The following is an 18,559-nucleotide window of genomic DNA, read 5'->3' on the forward strand; positions in this document are numbered from 1 at the left end:
ACGTCACTAAAACACTAGATGAAGGGAAGCCATATCCTGCCTTTAAGGAGTTCTCAGACTTTGTAGCCGAAGAGGCCTGAGTTGCTTGCAATCCAGTTTCTTCTCTTTTTGCATTAAAACAAGCAGATGAGAAAACTGGAAAAGAACAGAAGCGTGTTAAAGCCAGCACTCTAGCAACATCAACAAAGGTGTCTCAAAGACCAAGCTTCACTTCAAAGGACTCAAATGCATCAGAAAGTTCTTCAGCCAACTCTCCTGTCACTCAAACCTAAAGACAAATAGATTGTGTGTGTTGTCAACAAAATCACTTTATTTATAAATGTGAAAAGTTTGCAGCTATGCCTCTAGAGGAAAAGAAAAGATTTGTCATTAGCAACAATATGTGCTTCGGGTGCCTCAGAGTAGGACATGTTGCAAAAAGTTGCAGAAAGAGGGCTACTTGCAATATATGCAGAAGGAGTCATCCATCTCCACTTCATGAAGAATGCCCCGTAGAACAAAAGCCAGAAGCATTACCACAAAAGGACAATTCCTCCATTGCCGAATGGACAATGGTGATCGCACTTCAATGATTGTTCCGGTGTGGCTCTCTAGTGCGGCAAAGGATAGTCCAGAGACCTTAGTGTATGCATTACTGGACACACAAAGTAGCAGTACCTTCATTGACCAAGATGTCTGTGGAAAAATTCAAGCACACACAGAACCTGTCAAACTGAAGTTGTCAACAATGAGACAGACAGTGATGCCAGTAAGGCGTTACTTAGTAACGCGTTAGTCTAATTTGACCACTTTTTTCAGTAACGAGTAATCTAACGCGCTACTATTTACAAACCAGTAATCAGATTAAAGTAGGCTATACTTACCTAAGTTACTGTGCGTTACTATTTTTGTCATTTTCCTTAATAAAAAGATATATTATTTGCTTTCTTCTTGTCTTGGGGATTAATGTCATGTAGGCTATGCTCACGTTTTCAGCATGAGCACAATTGTGAGTTGAATTGAAATAATTATTAATGAATTAATTCACGTGTAAAACCACGCAGCGACACAAACGTAAACAATGGAGGGAGAGAGAGAGAGAGATGCACATTTCATCAGTCATTACTTTGAGTTTGTGTCAGCTAAACATGACAACATTAAGGTACAAAACCAATCAGTTTTCAGTGTAAGTGTGCTTATATCTCTTTTCTCTCAAACTTAAATAATCAGTTCAGTCAGTGTATCTAGGAACAGGAGCGTCATGGCAGCGTCAGTGCCCCTCAAAAAGGAAGATTTAAGACCCATTTCACATCAGACTACACAAAAGTGTATCCAATTGTCTCAAAAGATTAAAACATAATGATAATCTTGCACACTGCACTTTTTGTAACAGCGACTTTAGCATTGCTCACGGCGGGTTAAATGATTGCAAAATACTTGTTGAGGTGAGTTTAACAAGTGTAATTTAATTTGCATAGGATTTGCATCCTATTACTCAGGCCTATACAAGATGGCTAGTTGCCAAGGCTACATGAAAAACAAATCTACAAAAAATCTACATATTTTACTATAACAATTTCTATCAATAGGCCTTCCTTATTTGGTGTACTGACGGCTTCCACACACAGCTGCGTTCCGTCAACACATGCCAGTGGGTGTTCCTGACGGTAGCTATGCAAATGACTTGAAGTAAAACCGTAATGTGATTGGTTGGTGCCGTCCGTAGATTGGCTTGATTGGCCGGTGCCGTCTGTCGGTGCAGCAACAGCTGAACTCCTCAACGTGAGCGGCGGGAGAAACGCGACGCGACGGACCCACAATTCAGTTCGGCAACGGATCACGTGAGCCCATGTAAAGTGAATGGGATGCGTCTCCAGCAACGCGAAGCGCGCAGCTGTGTGTGGGAGCCGTTAGACATTATTGAACAACATCTGAATTTCAGTATCTAAGTAGGTTAGGTTGGGATGTCTGCTATACATTGCTGTTAAAATGCACTTCCAGTATAGTGAGTATTGGCAAAACTCAGTCATTTTTATGTTGAGGCGGTGGGGGTGTTGTCGGCAGCTGCTGAAAGTAACTAATAAAGTAACTTGTAATCTAACTTAGTTACTTTTAAAATCAAGTAATCAGTAAAGTAACTAAGTTACTTTTTAAAGGAGTAATCAGTAATCAGATTACTTTTTCAAGGTAACTGTGGCAACACTGGTCACAGAGTTGTTGGACTGAAGGTGAGAGGGTACAATTTACAAGCGTACATTGAGCTACCACCAGCATACACTCAAGAATACATCCCAGAATAGCATTCCCACTCGTGAAACAGCAGCAGGGTGGACTCACCTTATCAGCATAGCTGAAGAGATGCCAGATCTTTTGAATTGTCCTGTAGGACTTTTGATTGGCTATGACTGTGCAAGGGCTCTGAAACCAAAGGTAGTGATATCAGGGAAAGAGTATTTTCCACCTATCACACCTGCCTATGTGATCAAAGCATTAGAGAAAGATTTTCTTGACACAAATCCTAGAGAAAAGACAATATCCCAAGACGACATTCAATTTCTGCATCTTTTAAATGGGAAAATCCAAAATAATGAAGAGGGATATCTGGAGATGCCTCTACCATTTAGAGAGCGTCCTCAGCTTCCAAACAACAAGCAGCTGGCTACAGTCAGATTTAAACATTTAAAAAGAAAAATGGAAAAGAGTCCCAAGTACAAGCAAGAGTAGATTAAATTCATGGACAATGTCTTTAGAGATGGTGATGCAGAGGAAACAAATGTTACCCCAAAGGAAGACAACACATGGTACATTCCACACCATGGGGTGTATCATCCTAGGAAGCCTGAGAAGATTAGGGTCGTATTTGACTGCTCTGCCAAATGTGAAGGCACCTCTCTGAATGACCACCTCCTTACAGGACCTGATCTAACAAATACTCTGGAGTGCTGTGTAGATTTTGCCAGCATCAGATCGCGATTAATTGCGATGTTAAGAAGATGTTTCTCCGCTTCCACGTAACCCCAAAAGATCTGGATTTCTTGAGGTTCCTGTGGTGGGAAAATGGGAACACAGCAAGAGAGCCCAAAGAATACCGGATGCGAGTTCACATATTTGGAGCAGCATCATCGCCTGGATGTGCTAACTATGGCATGAAATACCTCGCCAGCAAATATGAGAATGATTACCCATTGGCTGCAGTCTTCATTCGGAAAAAATTCTATGTGGATGATGGGCTTATCAGTGTCGATTCAGTTCAAAGAGCCAACCAGCTTGTGAATGAAGCACGAGAAGTCTGTAGTAAGGGACAGCTGCACTTACACAAATTTGTCTCTAACAACAGGAAGGTCTTGGATGCAATTCCAGAGAGTGAACGTGCAAGTGGAGTGAAAGATGTGGACCTGAACTATAGTGAGCTTCCAATGCCGAGTGTGCTGGGAGTGAAGTGGAAAATAGAGACAGATGTGTTTTCATTCAATGTCGTCCTTAATGAAAAGGCAGCCACCCGGCGAGGAATTCTATCAACAGTAGCTAGTGTTTACGACCAGTTAAGATTTCTCTCTCCCTACATCTTGACTGGAAAAAGAGTTCTGCAAGAGATGTGCAAACGAGGTGTAGGATGGGATGAACCTGTTCCTTTGAACTAAAGCCAAAGTGGGAAACATGGTGAAAGAATCTTAAGAAAATTCAAATACCAAGATGCTTCATTCCTGATCACCTCAGCACAATACAAAAAATTGAGCTGCATCATTTTTCAGATGCCAGCAACAATGGCTATGGGCAATGTTCATATATCAGGATTGTTGCTGATGAACAAGTGCATTGTGCATTAGTCGTAAGTAAGGCCAGAGTGGCACCCACAAGGGTGGTCAGCATTCCACGTCTTGAGCTCACTGCAGCTACAGTCTCTGCTGCTGTGAGTAAAGTCCTTAGAGAAGAGTTGGAGCTAAAAATAGATCAGGAGTTTTTCTGGACTGATTCACAGGTGGTGCTCGGGTACATCAAGAATGACGCCCGGCGCTTTCATGTTTTTGTAGCAAATCGCGTCTAGAAAATAAGAGACACAACTGATCCTAGTCAGTGGTTCTACATCGAAACAAGCCAGAATCCAGCAGACCACGCAGATTGGAATACAGCCCTTAACGTTATTGCTCGGATTCAGAGACTGGCGCATAAAGACAGGTCTGGACCCATTAGTGTAGAGGAACGAAGAGAAGCCGCTCTTGTGCTCATCAGAGCAGTACAAAGAGAAGCCTTTGAAAAAGAGCTGAAATTGTTTAGTCAGAAATCCACAAAAACTCACAAGATGTATCAACTTGACCCTATCTTTGAAAATGGATTGCTCAGGGTTGGTGGCAGGTTGAGAATGTCCTCCGCATCAGTTGAGTTGAAACATCCAGTGATCCTTCCTAAGGAAGGCATTGTCACACAGCTTATAATTGACCACTGTCACAAAAGGACTCAGCACCAAGGCCGAGGGCAAACCTTGAATGAGCTCAGAGCTAGCGGCTATTGGATAATAGGTGCCAGCAAGGTAGTGCAAGCACATCAAGAGTTGTGTCACTTGCAGAAAGGTGCGTGGACGGACTGAAGAACAGCGTATGGCAGACTTACCTGTTGACCGAGTAGATCCATCTCCTCCATTCTTGTACACCGGAATTGACTCTTTCGGCCACAAAACAAGGTCGAAAAGAATACAAGCGGTATGGTCTGTTGTTCACATGTCTAAGCTGCAGGGCCATCCACTTAGAAATGTTGGAGGATCTCACAACAGATGCATTTTTGCATGCTTTGAGATGACCAAGGTACCAATTTCCTTGGAGCAAAGAATGAGTTGGAGAGAGGTCTAATGGAACTTGACAAAGAAAGGATTTCTACTTACCTTGTAAGAAAGCAATGTGACTTCCTGATGAATGTTCCAGAAACAAGCCACATGGGAGGCATTTGGGAACGCCAAATACGGACAGTTAGGAGCGTGATGAGTTATGGAAGCGCCAGCGTTTAGTTCTGTCAGGAAGACTCAATGCCACGTCACTCATTCATTCATTCCTCCTAGCCAATCAGCGGTTTACACACGCTTTAAAACACCTTCACTCACATACCTGTTTGCTGTTCTCAGGTGCCGACTTTCGATTTCGTTAGTTGCCTTCTGTGTCACAGCTCACAATGTCTTCGTTTGATCCTCTCGAGTTTCAACTCTCTGACTCGGATGATGACATTATTCCACCGTCTGGTTCTCCTTCAGTCCACCGAAGCGCTCGCGTCCTCGTACGGGACTCTCCCTGGTCTAGCTATCCCTCCGATCATATCCTGGGACTTTTAGAAGATCAAGGGATCCCCGTCCATAGTGATATTCGGAGAGAAGACCTGCTCACTCTGGCTTTTAACTCCTTGGGTGATCCCTCCGCTTTTGCCCCGGAGGATCCTGCGCCCCCGGAGCCCGAGGTCCCAGCTCAGCCGAAGAAGGCGAGCAGGAAGCGTCCCGCCAAGTCTCCTCCACCTCGACCAGCAAAAAGGGCGAGCAAAGCTTCAGCACAACCTCAGCCTTCAACCTCCCAACATCATTCATCTCCAGCGGATGATCAATCAGTCGTCCAAGCTATTCAGTATCTCACAAAATCAGTCAAGGGCTTAGAAGCGCGAATGAAAGCCTTTGAGAATCCAAACCTCCCTTCGACATCCAGGCCATCGACTTCTTCAACTACATCTCCCACCTTCTCAGCGTTGCCCTCTACGCTGCTCCCCTCCACTTCCTCCTCCCAGCCAGCGGATGTTCTCCCTCCCGCTCATTCCACGGCCGTACCGCGCTCAGAAGCCTCCGCTGTAGCAGGCACGCACAGCTTCAACCTCGCTACAGCACTCCCAGCGCAAATTCCGGGTAGGAGGTTTGTTTCTCCCGCCGCAGCGGCTCTCTCCCCTTTACTGAGGTCCCATATACTGCAAGGTAAGGACGTAAATCTTGCTTCACTTTTACTGCCATCACCTGCCATCGACCGTCAGTTTATAGACTGCGGGGACGTCTCCGTTTTACTGAAAACGTCAGACCCTAGACTGCTTCGCAATCTGTCTTTCGGGGAGTTTGTCATAGCGTTCAGCGTCTATAGAGACACTATTTGCCATAGTTACCCCGAGCGGAGGGATGAGCTGGACCTTTATTTAGCTATGATGGCAGATTTTAGCCAACGCTATGGTGGAACACTTTTCTACGAATACCACCTAGCTTTTTCCGCCAAATCTGCAGCGTTTATCGCGCTACATAACACCAGACTGGATTGGTCAGTCACTGACACGGAGCTTTTGGTCCGACACTTCGGTGGACACCGAGTGCTCTCGTGCACCATATGCAGCTCGCACGGTCATGCAGCCTCTGTTTGCCCCAAAACTGTCAGCAGGAACGTGCCATCGGCTGTTCAGGCGGATCCCGTAAGCGGCACTCGTGATCGAAAGGGGCGCCCTTTTGTTCACTTTAATGGTGTAACTGTGTGTAACAATTTTAACGAATCTGTCTGTACCTTCCCTAACTGCCGTTTTCTACATATTTGTAGTTTTTGCAAAGATCCACACCCAAAATCTGTCTGCCCCCGGCGCCTGAGGCCTCCTTCGAGAGGGAAAGCCGAGACAACGTCAAAACAATTTTAAGCAGGCACCCCTCCACTCCAATCAATGTTCCAGCCCTCTCTCTCTTTCTGTCTTCTCACCCCGATTCCTCTTTTGTTAATTACCTACTGACAGGGCTATCACAAGGGTTTCGGGTTGGTGTTCTCTCCCCCTTGAGGGTTTCATTTGTAGCCAAGAATTTGCAATCTGCTCTGTCTGAACCACTCATTGTGTCGAGCCTGTTGGCTAAAGAAGTAAATAAAGGCTATGTGGTCGGACCTTTCTCTTCTCCTCCTTTCTCTCCCTTCAGAGTCAATTCCTTAGGAGTTGCGACTCGCAAATACTCAGGGAAAAAGCGCCTCATTTTTGACATGTCTTCCCCCCACTCTGACCTGGTAGCCAGCATCAACGAAAGCATCCCCCTTCACCCCTTTTCCCTGTACTATGCTTCTGTCGACAATGCCATTCATTTGATTAAGGTAGCAGGCCAGGGCGCATGGCTTTCAAAAGCCGACATCACGAATGCTTTTAAAATTATGCCTATCCATCCCTCCGATTGGCCGCTTTTTGGAGTTAAGTGGGAGTCCAAATTCTATTTTGCGGTCAAGCTGACATTTGGCTGTAGGAGTAGTCCTCACATCTTCAACTGTCTTTCTGAAGCGCTGTGTTGGATTCTGCTCAACGTCTGTAAATTACCTTTCGTTTTGCATCTTCTCGACGATTTTCTGCTCGTTGACTTTCCGTCCTCCGAGAATTCCGTCTTAGACACGCTTAAGCGAGTATTTAGTGCTGTAGGCGTCCCTCTCTCTGAGGAGAAAACGATGGGTCCTCTTACGCGTCTCGAATTTCTAGGCATTATGTTGGACTTATGCATTATGCATTGCATTATGTTAAAATGCAAGCTTCTCTTCCAGAAGAGAAACTTATCAGAATTAGGGCCATTACTGCGTCTTTCGTCTCGTCTAGAACGGTTTCAAAACGTGAACTTCTCTCGCTACTCGGCCACCTCAATTTCGCTATGAGGATAATTCCTCAGGGCCGCTCCTTTATCTCTCGCCTCCTATCTCTCGCTCACTCTGTCGAGAAGTTGAGCGATTTAGTTCTGGTCGATGAAGGAAGCAGGTCTGATATCGCGTTCTGGTCCCAGCTCCTTGGCAAATGGAATGGCATTTCGTTTTTCTACAACGACGTCCCTGAGTCTTCCGACTCCCTCGAGATATTCACGGACGCCGCTCCTTCAGTAGGTTTTGGGGGGGTCTTCCGAGGGCAATGGTTTGCAGAGAAATGGCCAGCTGATTTCTCTACCTTTGCCCTCGGATCTGCCTCATCCGCTCTTCATGAAATTTATCCTGTGGTGGTTGCAAGCGTTCTATGGGGAAGCGATTGGTCTCGTAAACGCATAACTCTATTCTGCGACAATGCGACAGTCGTCGGCATGATCAATAAAGGGAGATCTTCTTCCATAATCATGTCGTTACTTAGACGCTTAACTTGGCAATCAGTGTTACATAATTTCATCATTAGCGCTGAACACATTCCCGGCCATTGCAATGTTCTCGCTGACGCACTGTCTCGTTTTTGTTTTCAGGAGTTCAAGCAGCTATGCACATCAGCCAGCCCGGACCCGACACCATGCCCGCAGTTAGCAGAAGTAATTCTGGACTGAATCAAGATCTGAATTCGCTCTTAAATTCAGCTAGGTCGTACATGGCTTTGGGCGTAGCCCCAAATACACTCAAAGCCTATAAATCGGCTTGGTCTTGGTTTTCATTATTTTGCGTTTCTCTACATTTACCCTTATTTCCCGTAATGGTTTCTACTGTATGTGCTTTTATCGTTTACAGTTTCGAGTCTCATCTCAAAATCTCTTCAATTAGAAGAATGTTGGCAGGCGTCCAGTTCTTCGCTAAATTTCATGATCCAAATTTTTCTAGTCTGTTTACTGTGCCGTCCATTCGCTGGCTTCTTAAAGGCCTGGCTAGATCTGCCCCCACTGTCACCGACAAACGCTTGCCAATCACTCCTCACATTCTGCGTCTGTTGGTGTCCAAACTTCGCGAGGGCTCACTTTTCACCCCCTATATTAATGCACTTCTCGAAGCGGTGTTTCTCATGGCTTTCTATGGCTTTATGCGCTCAGGGGAATTTTGTTCCAATAGTCAGGTTTTTAACCCGTCTCAAGACCTGGCTTTTTCCGCTGTCCACTTTTCTTCTCACTACTTTAGTGTATTTCTGAAACATTCTAAAACTGATACTTCAGGATCTGGTATTACTATTAGAATTTCTAAAGTTCATAACTCCTTCTGTCCTTATTCCTCTATGATCGACTATCTTAAACTTCGCCCTCACACTTCTTCTAATGCACCCCTATTTATTCTACCTGCTGGCTTGCCAATGTCTAAACAATGGTCCAGAATTCACTTGTCTGCTGTGGTCGGGAGTTGTGGTCTTTCAACATCACGCTATACTGGCCATTCGTTTCGTATCGGAGCTGCCACGGCAGCAGCCTCATTAGGTTTACCTGCTACCTCCATCAAGTCACTCGGGAGATGGTCCTCGTCTGCTTATGAATTATACATAAGACCTCAGGATCGAGTCATTCTGGACGCTCAAGTGGCGCTGTCAAAAATCTAAGGTAAGCTTCATTGCAAAGGTCTGGTGGTGGTTCAAAGGCCCAGCTAAAGCCTTTTCTCGTTTGTCTCAATCCATACTGAATTCAGTCACTTCGCACCGCCGGCACTTAGGCACGGAGTTATATTCATACATAATAGTCACATACGCACCGCCGCCCCTGGTCAGCTTCTGCAAGCTCAAACCATGGCACGTTTAGTCACAACATTTCATGCTTTCCTTGTCACTTCTTAGTAAGCACAACACTTCTCAATCGACTTCGACATATAGGCTCATCATTGACGACTCGGCAGTCGTCTCGAATCGCATCGTTCGCATCGTTCGTCGAATCAGCACAATCCACTGGTGCGTGCACCACATTTGCACCACATTCTTGCATCGCAAGAACTGAGCTTATGCAAGCTCCGAGCTTATGCAAGCTCCCGCAATTCGAATCGATCTCTGCATTTCCAATGCTGGTTATGCTCATCTTACACTCGAGAGAGCACTCATCTCCATGAGCTGTTCTTATTCCTCGATCCCTATTCTAAAGAACGTATTACCCATGGTCAATGTCTAATATTCATGTTTTTTTTTACGACTATGCTTAATTCTAGGAAGCTGCTCAGCGTAACTTCTTCCGACGGGTAGGTCTACATCGCATCCTACACTTTGGGGGTAGGCTCCGCCCCTGCCGTATCCATCCGGCAGGATCTGTGAGGGTCTCAACGCTCCAAGCCCTGGACCGAGGACGGGGCCTACGCCAAAGACTCTTTATTATACTAATACTGTCTTGTATATATCAATAATCCGCTAAGGAGTATCTATTTAAACTTTCTGCATCATTCAATTAAATATAGTATTCCTTATTCTTGCTTCCCGAGTCTTCCTGATAGAAATGGAAGCGCCAGCGTTTAGTTCTGTCAGGAAGACTCAATGCCACGTCACTCATTCATTCATTCCTCCTAGCCAATCAGCGGTTTACACACGCTTTAAAACACCTTCACTCACATACCTGTTTGCTGTTCTCAGGTGCCGACTTTCGATTTTCCTCCCTCCTTCCCCAACCACCACCAGTTTGGTCCCTGTCCTACTGTCCGGGGGGTAGGCTCCGCCCCTGCCGTATCCATCCGGCAGGATCTGTGAGGGTCTCAACGCTCCAAGCCCTGGACCGAGGACGGGGCCTACGCCAAAGACTCTTTATTATACTAATACTGTCTTGTATATATCAATAATCCGCTAAGGAGTATCTATTTAAACTTTCTGCATCATTCAATTAAATATAGTATTCCTTATTCTTGCTTCCCGAGTCTTCCTGATAGAACTGTTCTGTTACAGGCTAAAGGGAGACTGGATGACACCTCTTTGAGGACATTCTTTTACAAGGATAGAAGGAAGTTTATTGTCACATGCATATAGTTACTGGAAGTAAGAAATGCAGTGAAATTATGTCTGGTGTCAGCCTATTTGTGCATTTATGGGGGTGCAGTAGAAGAGGGGTTTAGTAGATTAAGTGGCAAGGGCTGCATAAGAAAGGTGGGGGAGGATTGGGATTGGGGGGGGCACCAACAAGGAGCACCCAAGAGCAAGAGCTTCTTTTATGAAGCTCTGTCAATTGTTAACAGTCATCCTCTCACAACAAACTCAATCAATGATCTAAAAGTGTTGAACCTTTGACACCTAACCATTTGCTCACGATGAAGTCCATTGTGCCTCTCCCGCCTCCAGGCAACTTTGTCCAAGAAGATTTGTATGCCAAGAAAAGGTGGCGTAGAGTGCAGTACCTCTCGGAACAATTCTGGACTAGGTGGCGCAGCATTAGCGTCAGCATTAGCCTCAGACAACAGTGGCATGTGCCCAGAAGAAATGTGCAAGTTGGGGATGTCGTTATTGTCAAGGATGACAAGGCAAGGGCAGATAGTGATGGTCTTGTGCGGAAGGTCAAAATTTAAATAGGACAAAGTAATTTAGAAAAGAAAGGTGAGCGCTTAATGCAACCTTCTTTACTTGAGCGTCCAGTTAAAAAATTAGTGATGCTAGTTGAGCAGAATTCATAGACTTGTATCCTAAAATATTAAAACAGTGAAATATTAAACTTTCAACCTGTTCAAAAATTCAAGTCGAAAATTAGTGGCTAAATGTTTAGGAAAATTACATGATTAATAGCCTGACGAGCCAGACCCACATTAAAATGTAGGGTCTGGGTACTCCCCGTTCGCAGTGCTCAGTCCGAGGGGCGGGATAATCAGTTGTCTTTCAAATTCCCTCTGCACGCAATAGGACAGCGGCAGCACTATGAGTCCCATGCGTTTCCCACCAGCGGAGCTAGTTGGCTAGTTCAAACGTTTGTCGCTGAGAACACAGGTCTTTTTCTTTCTTTAAGCCTTTAAAATATGTATTTGTTGTTATTTGTTTTTACAATAATGTAATGTAAATATTAATAATAATTTGTCTATGTGAGTTTTGTTTACAAGAGTTGCAAAATAGTGGCACCTACAGGTCAAACTAGTTAGCTGCATTTCATTCAAGTTACTGTGGTCATGTGATCAGCCTAACTAATAGCAGTGCAAAATGAGCATGAAGTCCTTTTGGTGTTACAGTACGCTGCACACGGAGTTAGGTGTGCTAGAGAAAGAGTGAAAGGGTGAACAGTTTATCGAGACAGCAACTCCTAAATTTCTGGTCAGAAGGCGCACACGGTATGTTTGTTTGTGATGTTGTTTCATGTGTGTATTGTAATATAATAGTGCAATGTTTTCTAAGGCCATTAATACTAGTTTAATACATGAGCAAGATGAATGTTTACTCATGGACTCTTAAGAACATGCTTATGTACAATATGCTCATGTGAGAATGTATTATGTACTTTATTTCAGTTTTTCACTGTGTTTGACGGTGATTGAATGAGCTTAAGTTGTGAAGAAATGCAATAAAAGAAACGGCAAACATCAGTTGAAGCGTACGTTTTAATCTGACCAGAAGAATAAGTTTGGGAGCAGCTACATTAATCATTGATATCAATTGCAACAGCCAGAGAAATAAAAATCAATTTTACGAAAGGGAGGACCTTTGACCTACACGCAATAGACAGCATCACTCACGAGACTCTAATAATGTTTATAACACCGAGCACTAGGTTAAGCAGCGCTTCTGTAGCAGAATGGAGAGGACGTCGCTGTGCGAAGCACATGAAGAATTGTGCCAGCATCGCCGGTTTGAATCCGGCATGATGCAGCTGTTGCCTTGTCTCCTGTTTATTTTACCGCTGTCCGGTAGTCAGCGCAATCGCGAGTCCGTGCGTGCGTGAGGGTGGGCACCCGCGATCTCTTATGAAGCCAAGTGCGTGACTGTTTGTAACTGTTCGCTTTCTGTTTGTTGTGCTTTTTTACTGAGGGCATTCATATTTATCATTGATATCAATAATAAAAATCAATTTTACAAAAAAGTAGGACGCTGCCGTGCGTAGGACTTTGTAGGACTTTGACCTACACGCAATAGCCAGCAGCGCCATGAGACTCTAATCATGTATATAATACAGAGCACTGCGTTAAGCAGCGCCTCTGTGGCACACGTCGAAAAGACAGCGCCGTGCTTTAGCACATTAAGAATTGCATCGCCGGTTCGAATCCTGCCTGATGCACCGGCCACCGTTACTATGGGGCGCCAAATATAACATGCCTTATTTCGTGGACAGAATGACTTTTGTGTGACGAAATACATATTATTCATTACGAAACCATGTTACAATGCACTATTCACTGTCGTAGACAAAATAAACTCTTTTTTTTGGTCAAAAGTAATTCTATCAGGAAGACTCGGGAAGCAAGAATAAGGATTACTATACTTAACTGAATTTTGAAGAAAGTTAACATTGATTCTCCTTAGCGGATTACTGATACAGCATAAGTATAATGAAAAAGAGTCTTTGGCGTAGGCCCTGTCCTCGGTCCAGGGCTCGGAGCGTTGAGACCCTCACAGATCCTGCCGGATGGATACGGCAGGGGCGGAGCCTACCCCCAAAGTGTAGGATGAGATGTAGTCCTACCCGTCGGAAGACGTTACAGCTGCGCAGCTTCCTAGAATCAAGCATAGTCGTGAAAAAACATGAATATTAGACATTGACCATGGGTAATACGTTCTTTAGAATAGGGATCGAGGAATAAGAACAGCTCATGGAGATGAGTGCTCTCTCGAGTGTAAAGATGAGCAAAACCAGCATTGGTAATGCAGAGATCGATTCGAAGTGCAGGTGCTTGCATAAGCTCAGTTCTTGCTATGCAAGAATGTGGTGCAAGCACCCTGAGATTTGTGCTGATTTGACGAACGATGCGAACGATGCGATTCGAGACGACTGCCGAGTCGTCAATGATGAGCCTATATGTCGAAGTCGATTGAGAAGTGTTGTGCTTACTAAGAAGTGAAATGGATAGGCATGAAATGTTGTGACTAAACGTGCCGTGGTTTGAGCTTGCAGAAGCAGACCAGGGGCGGCAGTGCGTATGTGACTATTATGCAGAGGTGGAAAGTAACGAAATACATTTACTCATTTTACTGTTTAGTTTTTTTGTGTATTTTGTATTTTTTAAGTAGTTTTTCAAATTAGTACTTTTATTTTTACTTGATTACGTTTTGAGTGAAGTATTGTACTTCACTACATCACAAATCCCATCCCATGTTACTGAGTAATTACCTGTGTAACCGAGGAAAGTGTATTTTCCGCTCTTTCAATGGGTTGCCTCAGTTCTATTGCGGAGATATTCAAGCAGTTTAACACCATGGGATTTCGTGTTTTAACGTGTGTGCTCACCTTTCTTTGGAAAGAAGTTTATTAGCATCTGTTTCCCCTCATTTTCATCTTTCTTTTTCTCGTTTTTGCCTTTGTTTTTTGGTAATCCGACTTGGTATTCTTGGAGAAAGACATTGTACCAGCAGCACAACAATTAGCTGTCCACTACTAGCGATGCTCAACTACGTAAACAAAATGAGATACCTTATCAGTCGTTGTGCAGGCGGACCAAACCATTTTGCGCTTTAGCAAGGGAGAGTGAGAGTGACCTTAGACCTTGTCAAACTCATATTAGGTAGCGGGCCGGATTTGTTGAAATGAAACCTCATAGGGGGCTGTCATTGTCATGGTCATTATAATTTTTCTGCTCTTTCTCTCTTGAAATGCCCTACTTCCATGTTAGTTTTTCTGCTAATCCTTGCTGAGGATGGTTTGTAGTGCTAGGTTTAATCAATTTGTCATATCATAGAAATATTGCTTATAACACATTGTTGAAGACAACTGGATGTGAATATCTTTTTTTTTCTAATTTTCCCTTCCTACCAAAAACATCTGGGGTATGCAACCTGCTGGCGGGCCTGATGTTTGATACCCCTGTCTGACATTCATTTTGACATTTAATTGGGAAATTAAAATATCCAGGTAAAATAAGATATACTCCAGACTTTTCAAGGGCCCTCTCCTCCATTGGGGCCCTGTAATCAGTCCCACTTTTCCCACAGTCCAAGGCCCTTGGATCTGCTGAACTCCTTTTACAAATAGAGTTTCTCTCTGAAACTCAACCTGGGCCTGCCTGCCTCAGATGCCTGTGAGCAGCTTTTCAGTTGTGCTGGATTACTGTTCACTGCAAAGTGAGCAAGGATGAGCACAACTAATTTTGAAAATCAACTGCTGCTCAAACTTAAAGGAGAATTTTACAAACTTAAAGGCGATTTTTCACATACTGTAGATCTCCGTTTCAGCAGCTAGCAGCTAAGGTAGCCAGGCAGCTGCAGCGCTACACTCTGGGGGGCATGAACATGGGGGCTCACGAACATGCCCCCAGAATGTAGCGCGGTAGCTGCCTGGCTACTTTAGCTGCTGGCTGCAGCCACTAGAGCTGGGTAAAACCGATTTTTTTGTTTTTTTCGCCCCCCCCCAAAAAAGTAACTTTTAAATGAACTACTTTTTACTTTTACTTGAGTACATTTTCAGATGGGTAATTTAACTTGTACTTGAGTAATATTTCATCAAAGTATTGGTACTTTTACTTGAGTACAATATTTTAGTACTTTTTCCACCTCTGCTATTATGTATGAATATGCTACTTAACTCTGTGCCTAAGTGCCGGCGGTGCAAAGTGACTGAAATCAGAATGGCTTGGGACAATCGAGATAAGGCTTTAGCTGGGCCTTTGAACCACCACCAGACCTTTGCAAGGAAGCTTACCTTAGATTCTTGACAGCCCTACTTGAGCGTCCAGAATGACTCGATCCTGAGGTCTTATGTATAATTCATAACCAGACGAGGACCATCTCCCGAGTGACTTGATGGAGGTGGCAGGTAAGCCTAATGCGGCTGCTGCCGTGGCAGCTCCAATACGAAACAAATGGCCAGTATAGTGTGATGCTGAAAGGCCACAACTCCCGACCACGGAAGACAAGTGAATTCTGAACCTTTGTTTAGACCAGGGGTGCCCACTATTTTTTTGCTCAAGAGCTACTTTAAAAATTACCATGTCAAAGTGATCTACTTATATATTTGTTTTTTTTTTTTTGGGGGGGGGGGGACACAAAATATGTCTTATATGTCTATGCTTTAATATTTCGGCATACATTACATCGCATGGACCCTCACTGCACAATACAATTCAAAAGACTGGTCTCTACCTTACTCTGATGATGACCTGCACTGGAGGGAGTCAGATAGTGTTGCATAGTGTGCTGTTGGATCGCAAATGGAAAGGGGCTTTTGTTTTGAGAAAGAAAAAAAGAGACTTTTATTTTGAAAAGGGAAGTGGAGACTTTACAGTTCTCATGCCAGAAAGCAGGAAGTGCAGAGCTATCTTCAAGCACATGTAGTAAGAAGCTGTGAAGTTTAGCTGAGAAGCACATGTGAATTGTTATTGAAGATAAAGGGTGAAGTGGGGAAATACTTTACTTGCTGGGCATTTCCAGGGATGCTACTGGTAGGATGATGGTTTTGATGTTAATATATTTCAGTTGTTTAATGTTAAATGCAAATTTTGTTGATAAGAGTGCTAAAGTTAACATAGCTAATTTCTAACTGCCTTGTGCTCGGGCAGTTTTTAGTAATTGCTGTATTTTGTGTTTTGTTTTTTCTTGCAAAGGTTTTCAACCTGACGTTATCTGATGTAGTCTGACGTAATCTGACATAGTCTGACACAATCTGATGTAAACTGATTTAAAAATCGAACCAATAACAAGTCATAATTGAACATGAGAAGCTAAATAAATAAAACAAAGAAGAAAGATTAAAGAAGAAGCTGTCTGAGTTGATTCCAACTGATGTAACCCTGTTGATGGCCAAGGCCTTTTTCAAGTTTGGGCAGAAGTAAAGTAGAAAATCCCCTGAGAACTTGACAGTTGAAAACCACCGGCACAGTTGAAGAAGCAACGCTGCAGTACAGCTGAAGACTGACGTTGTGCCACCTGAAACCCACCGCAGTGCTGCTTGATAACCAAGGAAGGCTAGAAGATTAACGGCTTCAGTGAGTCCAGAGAGCGGATGCAAAGAAGAGTTGCTGAACAACAAGGTTATTCAAGAGGCACCAGGAATCCAATCAGTTCATCTGATTCAATAATTCAAGAGTTGAAGAGAAAGGAATTGTTAAAATCAAGATGGCAGTTGAAGCTCTCGGCAAAACACTTGAGCAGCTAAAGAAAGACAGAACAGTTGCAAAGATCTCCTTTACAAAGCAAGCTAACTATCTCTGTCGAAAAGCAGGTGATTTAACTGAGTTAGAACTCAGACAAGAATTTATGAAGCTCTCTGCCGATTCAAGGAAAGTCATTGAGGCCAATGATGATTACAGGACTGGGTTAGAAGAAGAGCTTGTAAGCAATAAAGAAGGTGAAGATGCTGAGCTTAGTATGGAGCAGGATGCAAGCCTAAAGGACTATGCCAGTGAATGTGAGCAAAAGTTCAATGATGTGAAGCAGATTGTTCAAACAAGCCTCTGAAGCAGATATGGATCAGAAATGCTAGAGGCTGCTTTTGAAGAAGCAGAAAAAGCCAGTAGGCATGCGTATGGAATACCTGTGGAAAGCAGTAACTGTGAAGGATTTGAAGTCTACCGTACTGTACTGGAAAAGTTGATAAAAGAAACATCTAGCGCATTCGCAGCCTGGGACTCATGGATATCTAGTGCAGAGGAAAGTGACTTTCGTAAGCGAAGCAAGGACCTGAGAGTGGCTTACAATGAGCTTGACATGAAGAAAGCTGACTTTGCCAGAGCACGAAGGATTGCTGTAGAGAAGCAAGGTGCAGACGTGAATCAGGAACCAACTGGGCCAAGAATACCAGTAGTGAAAATTAAGCCAACCAAACTGCCCACGTTTAGTGGCTATAAAAGAGACTTCCACCGCTGGAAGTCAGACTGGGAAAGCCTTCAGAAGCAGGGAGAGCCAACCGGTTCGCCAGAGGTCAAAAAGATTCAGCTTCTTGATAGTGTAGAAGAAAAGATTGTGAAAGATCTACGCCTGTCAACCTACAGCACAGCAGATGATGTTTTCAGAGAGCTAGCAAATAGGTATGGTAATAAATATGCCATCGCTCTAGAAATCGTTGAAGAGCTTGAGAAGATTTTACCTGTTAAAGTAAATCAACCTAGAAAAGTAGTAGACCTTATCCAGACCATAGAGAAAGCACTTGCTGATCTCACAGATCTAGGAAGTACCGGCGCCATCAAAAACCCACTGGTGGTGAAGTCTTTAGAGAGCAAGCTTCCAGAGTTTGTGAAGAAGGATTGGCTGATGTTCATGGTGGATCCTAGCAATGGTGTCACTCAAGACAACAACTTTGACATGCTCCTAGCTTTTCTGAAGAAGCAGGAGGAGATCTTCGAGAGGCTAGATCACCTACGAATCACAGACAAGCCAGAGAAGACCGACAAAGCAGAAAGGAAGTTCAACAAGAAATATGCCTCGACCAAAGCCACAAAGAAAGAGGATTCTGAGGATGGGTGCATTATCTGTGGAGATGAGAAACATAAGGACAGGATTTTCTTCTGCAAGAAGTTCAAGGGTCTGAAGCTATCAGAAAAGGAAGCTGCTGTGAAAAGGACTGGTGCATGCAGGGAGTGCTTGGGATGCCATAAGGCTGATGATGACTGCAGAGACACCTATCTGTGCAGAAATGCAGACTGCAAGAAGAGAGGCTCCTCAAATCACCACTTCTTTCTCTGTCCAAGAGGAAACAACAAGAGGCGTGAACTTGAGAGACCTCAGACAGAGGACAGAGACAAAAAGAGCTTAACTGAGGAACAGAAGAAATTCTTGTGTGAACTTACCCCAGAGTTAGCTGATAGATGCAGGAAGGCCTTCACCAATAACTCGTTGAAGGTTAGCTGTCCTGCCAAGTGCCAGGTGAGCC

This window comes from Alosa pseudoharengus, unplaced genomic scaffold (assembly GCF_046254945.1).
Source record: "Alosa pseudoharengus isolate Yale_2024_CS ecotype anadromous, Long Island Sound unplaced genomic scaffold, YU_APseudo_1.1 YU_APseudo_1.1_scf_12, whole genome shotgun sequence".
NCBI classification, from domain to species: domain Eukaryota; kingdom Metazoa; phylum Chordata; class Actinopteri; order Clupeiformes; family Clupeidae; genus Alosa; species Alosa pseudoharengus.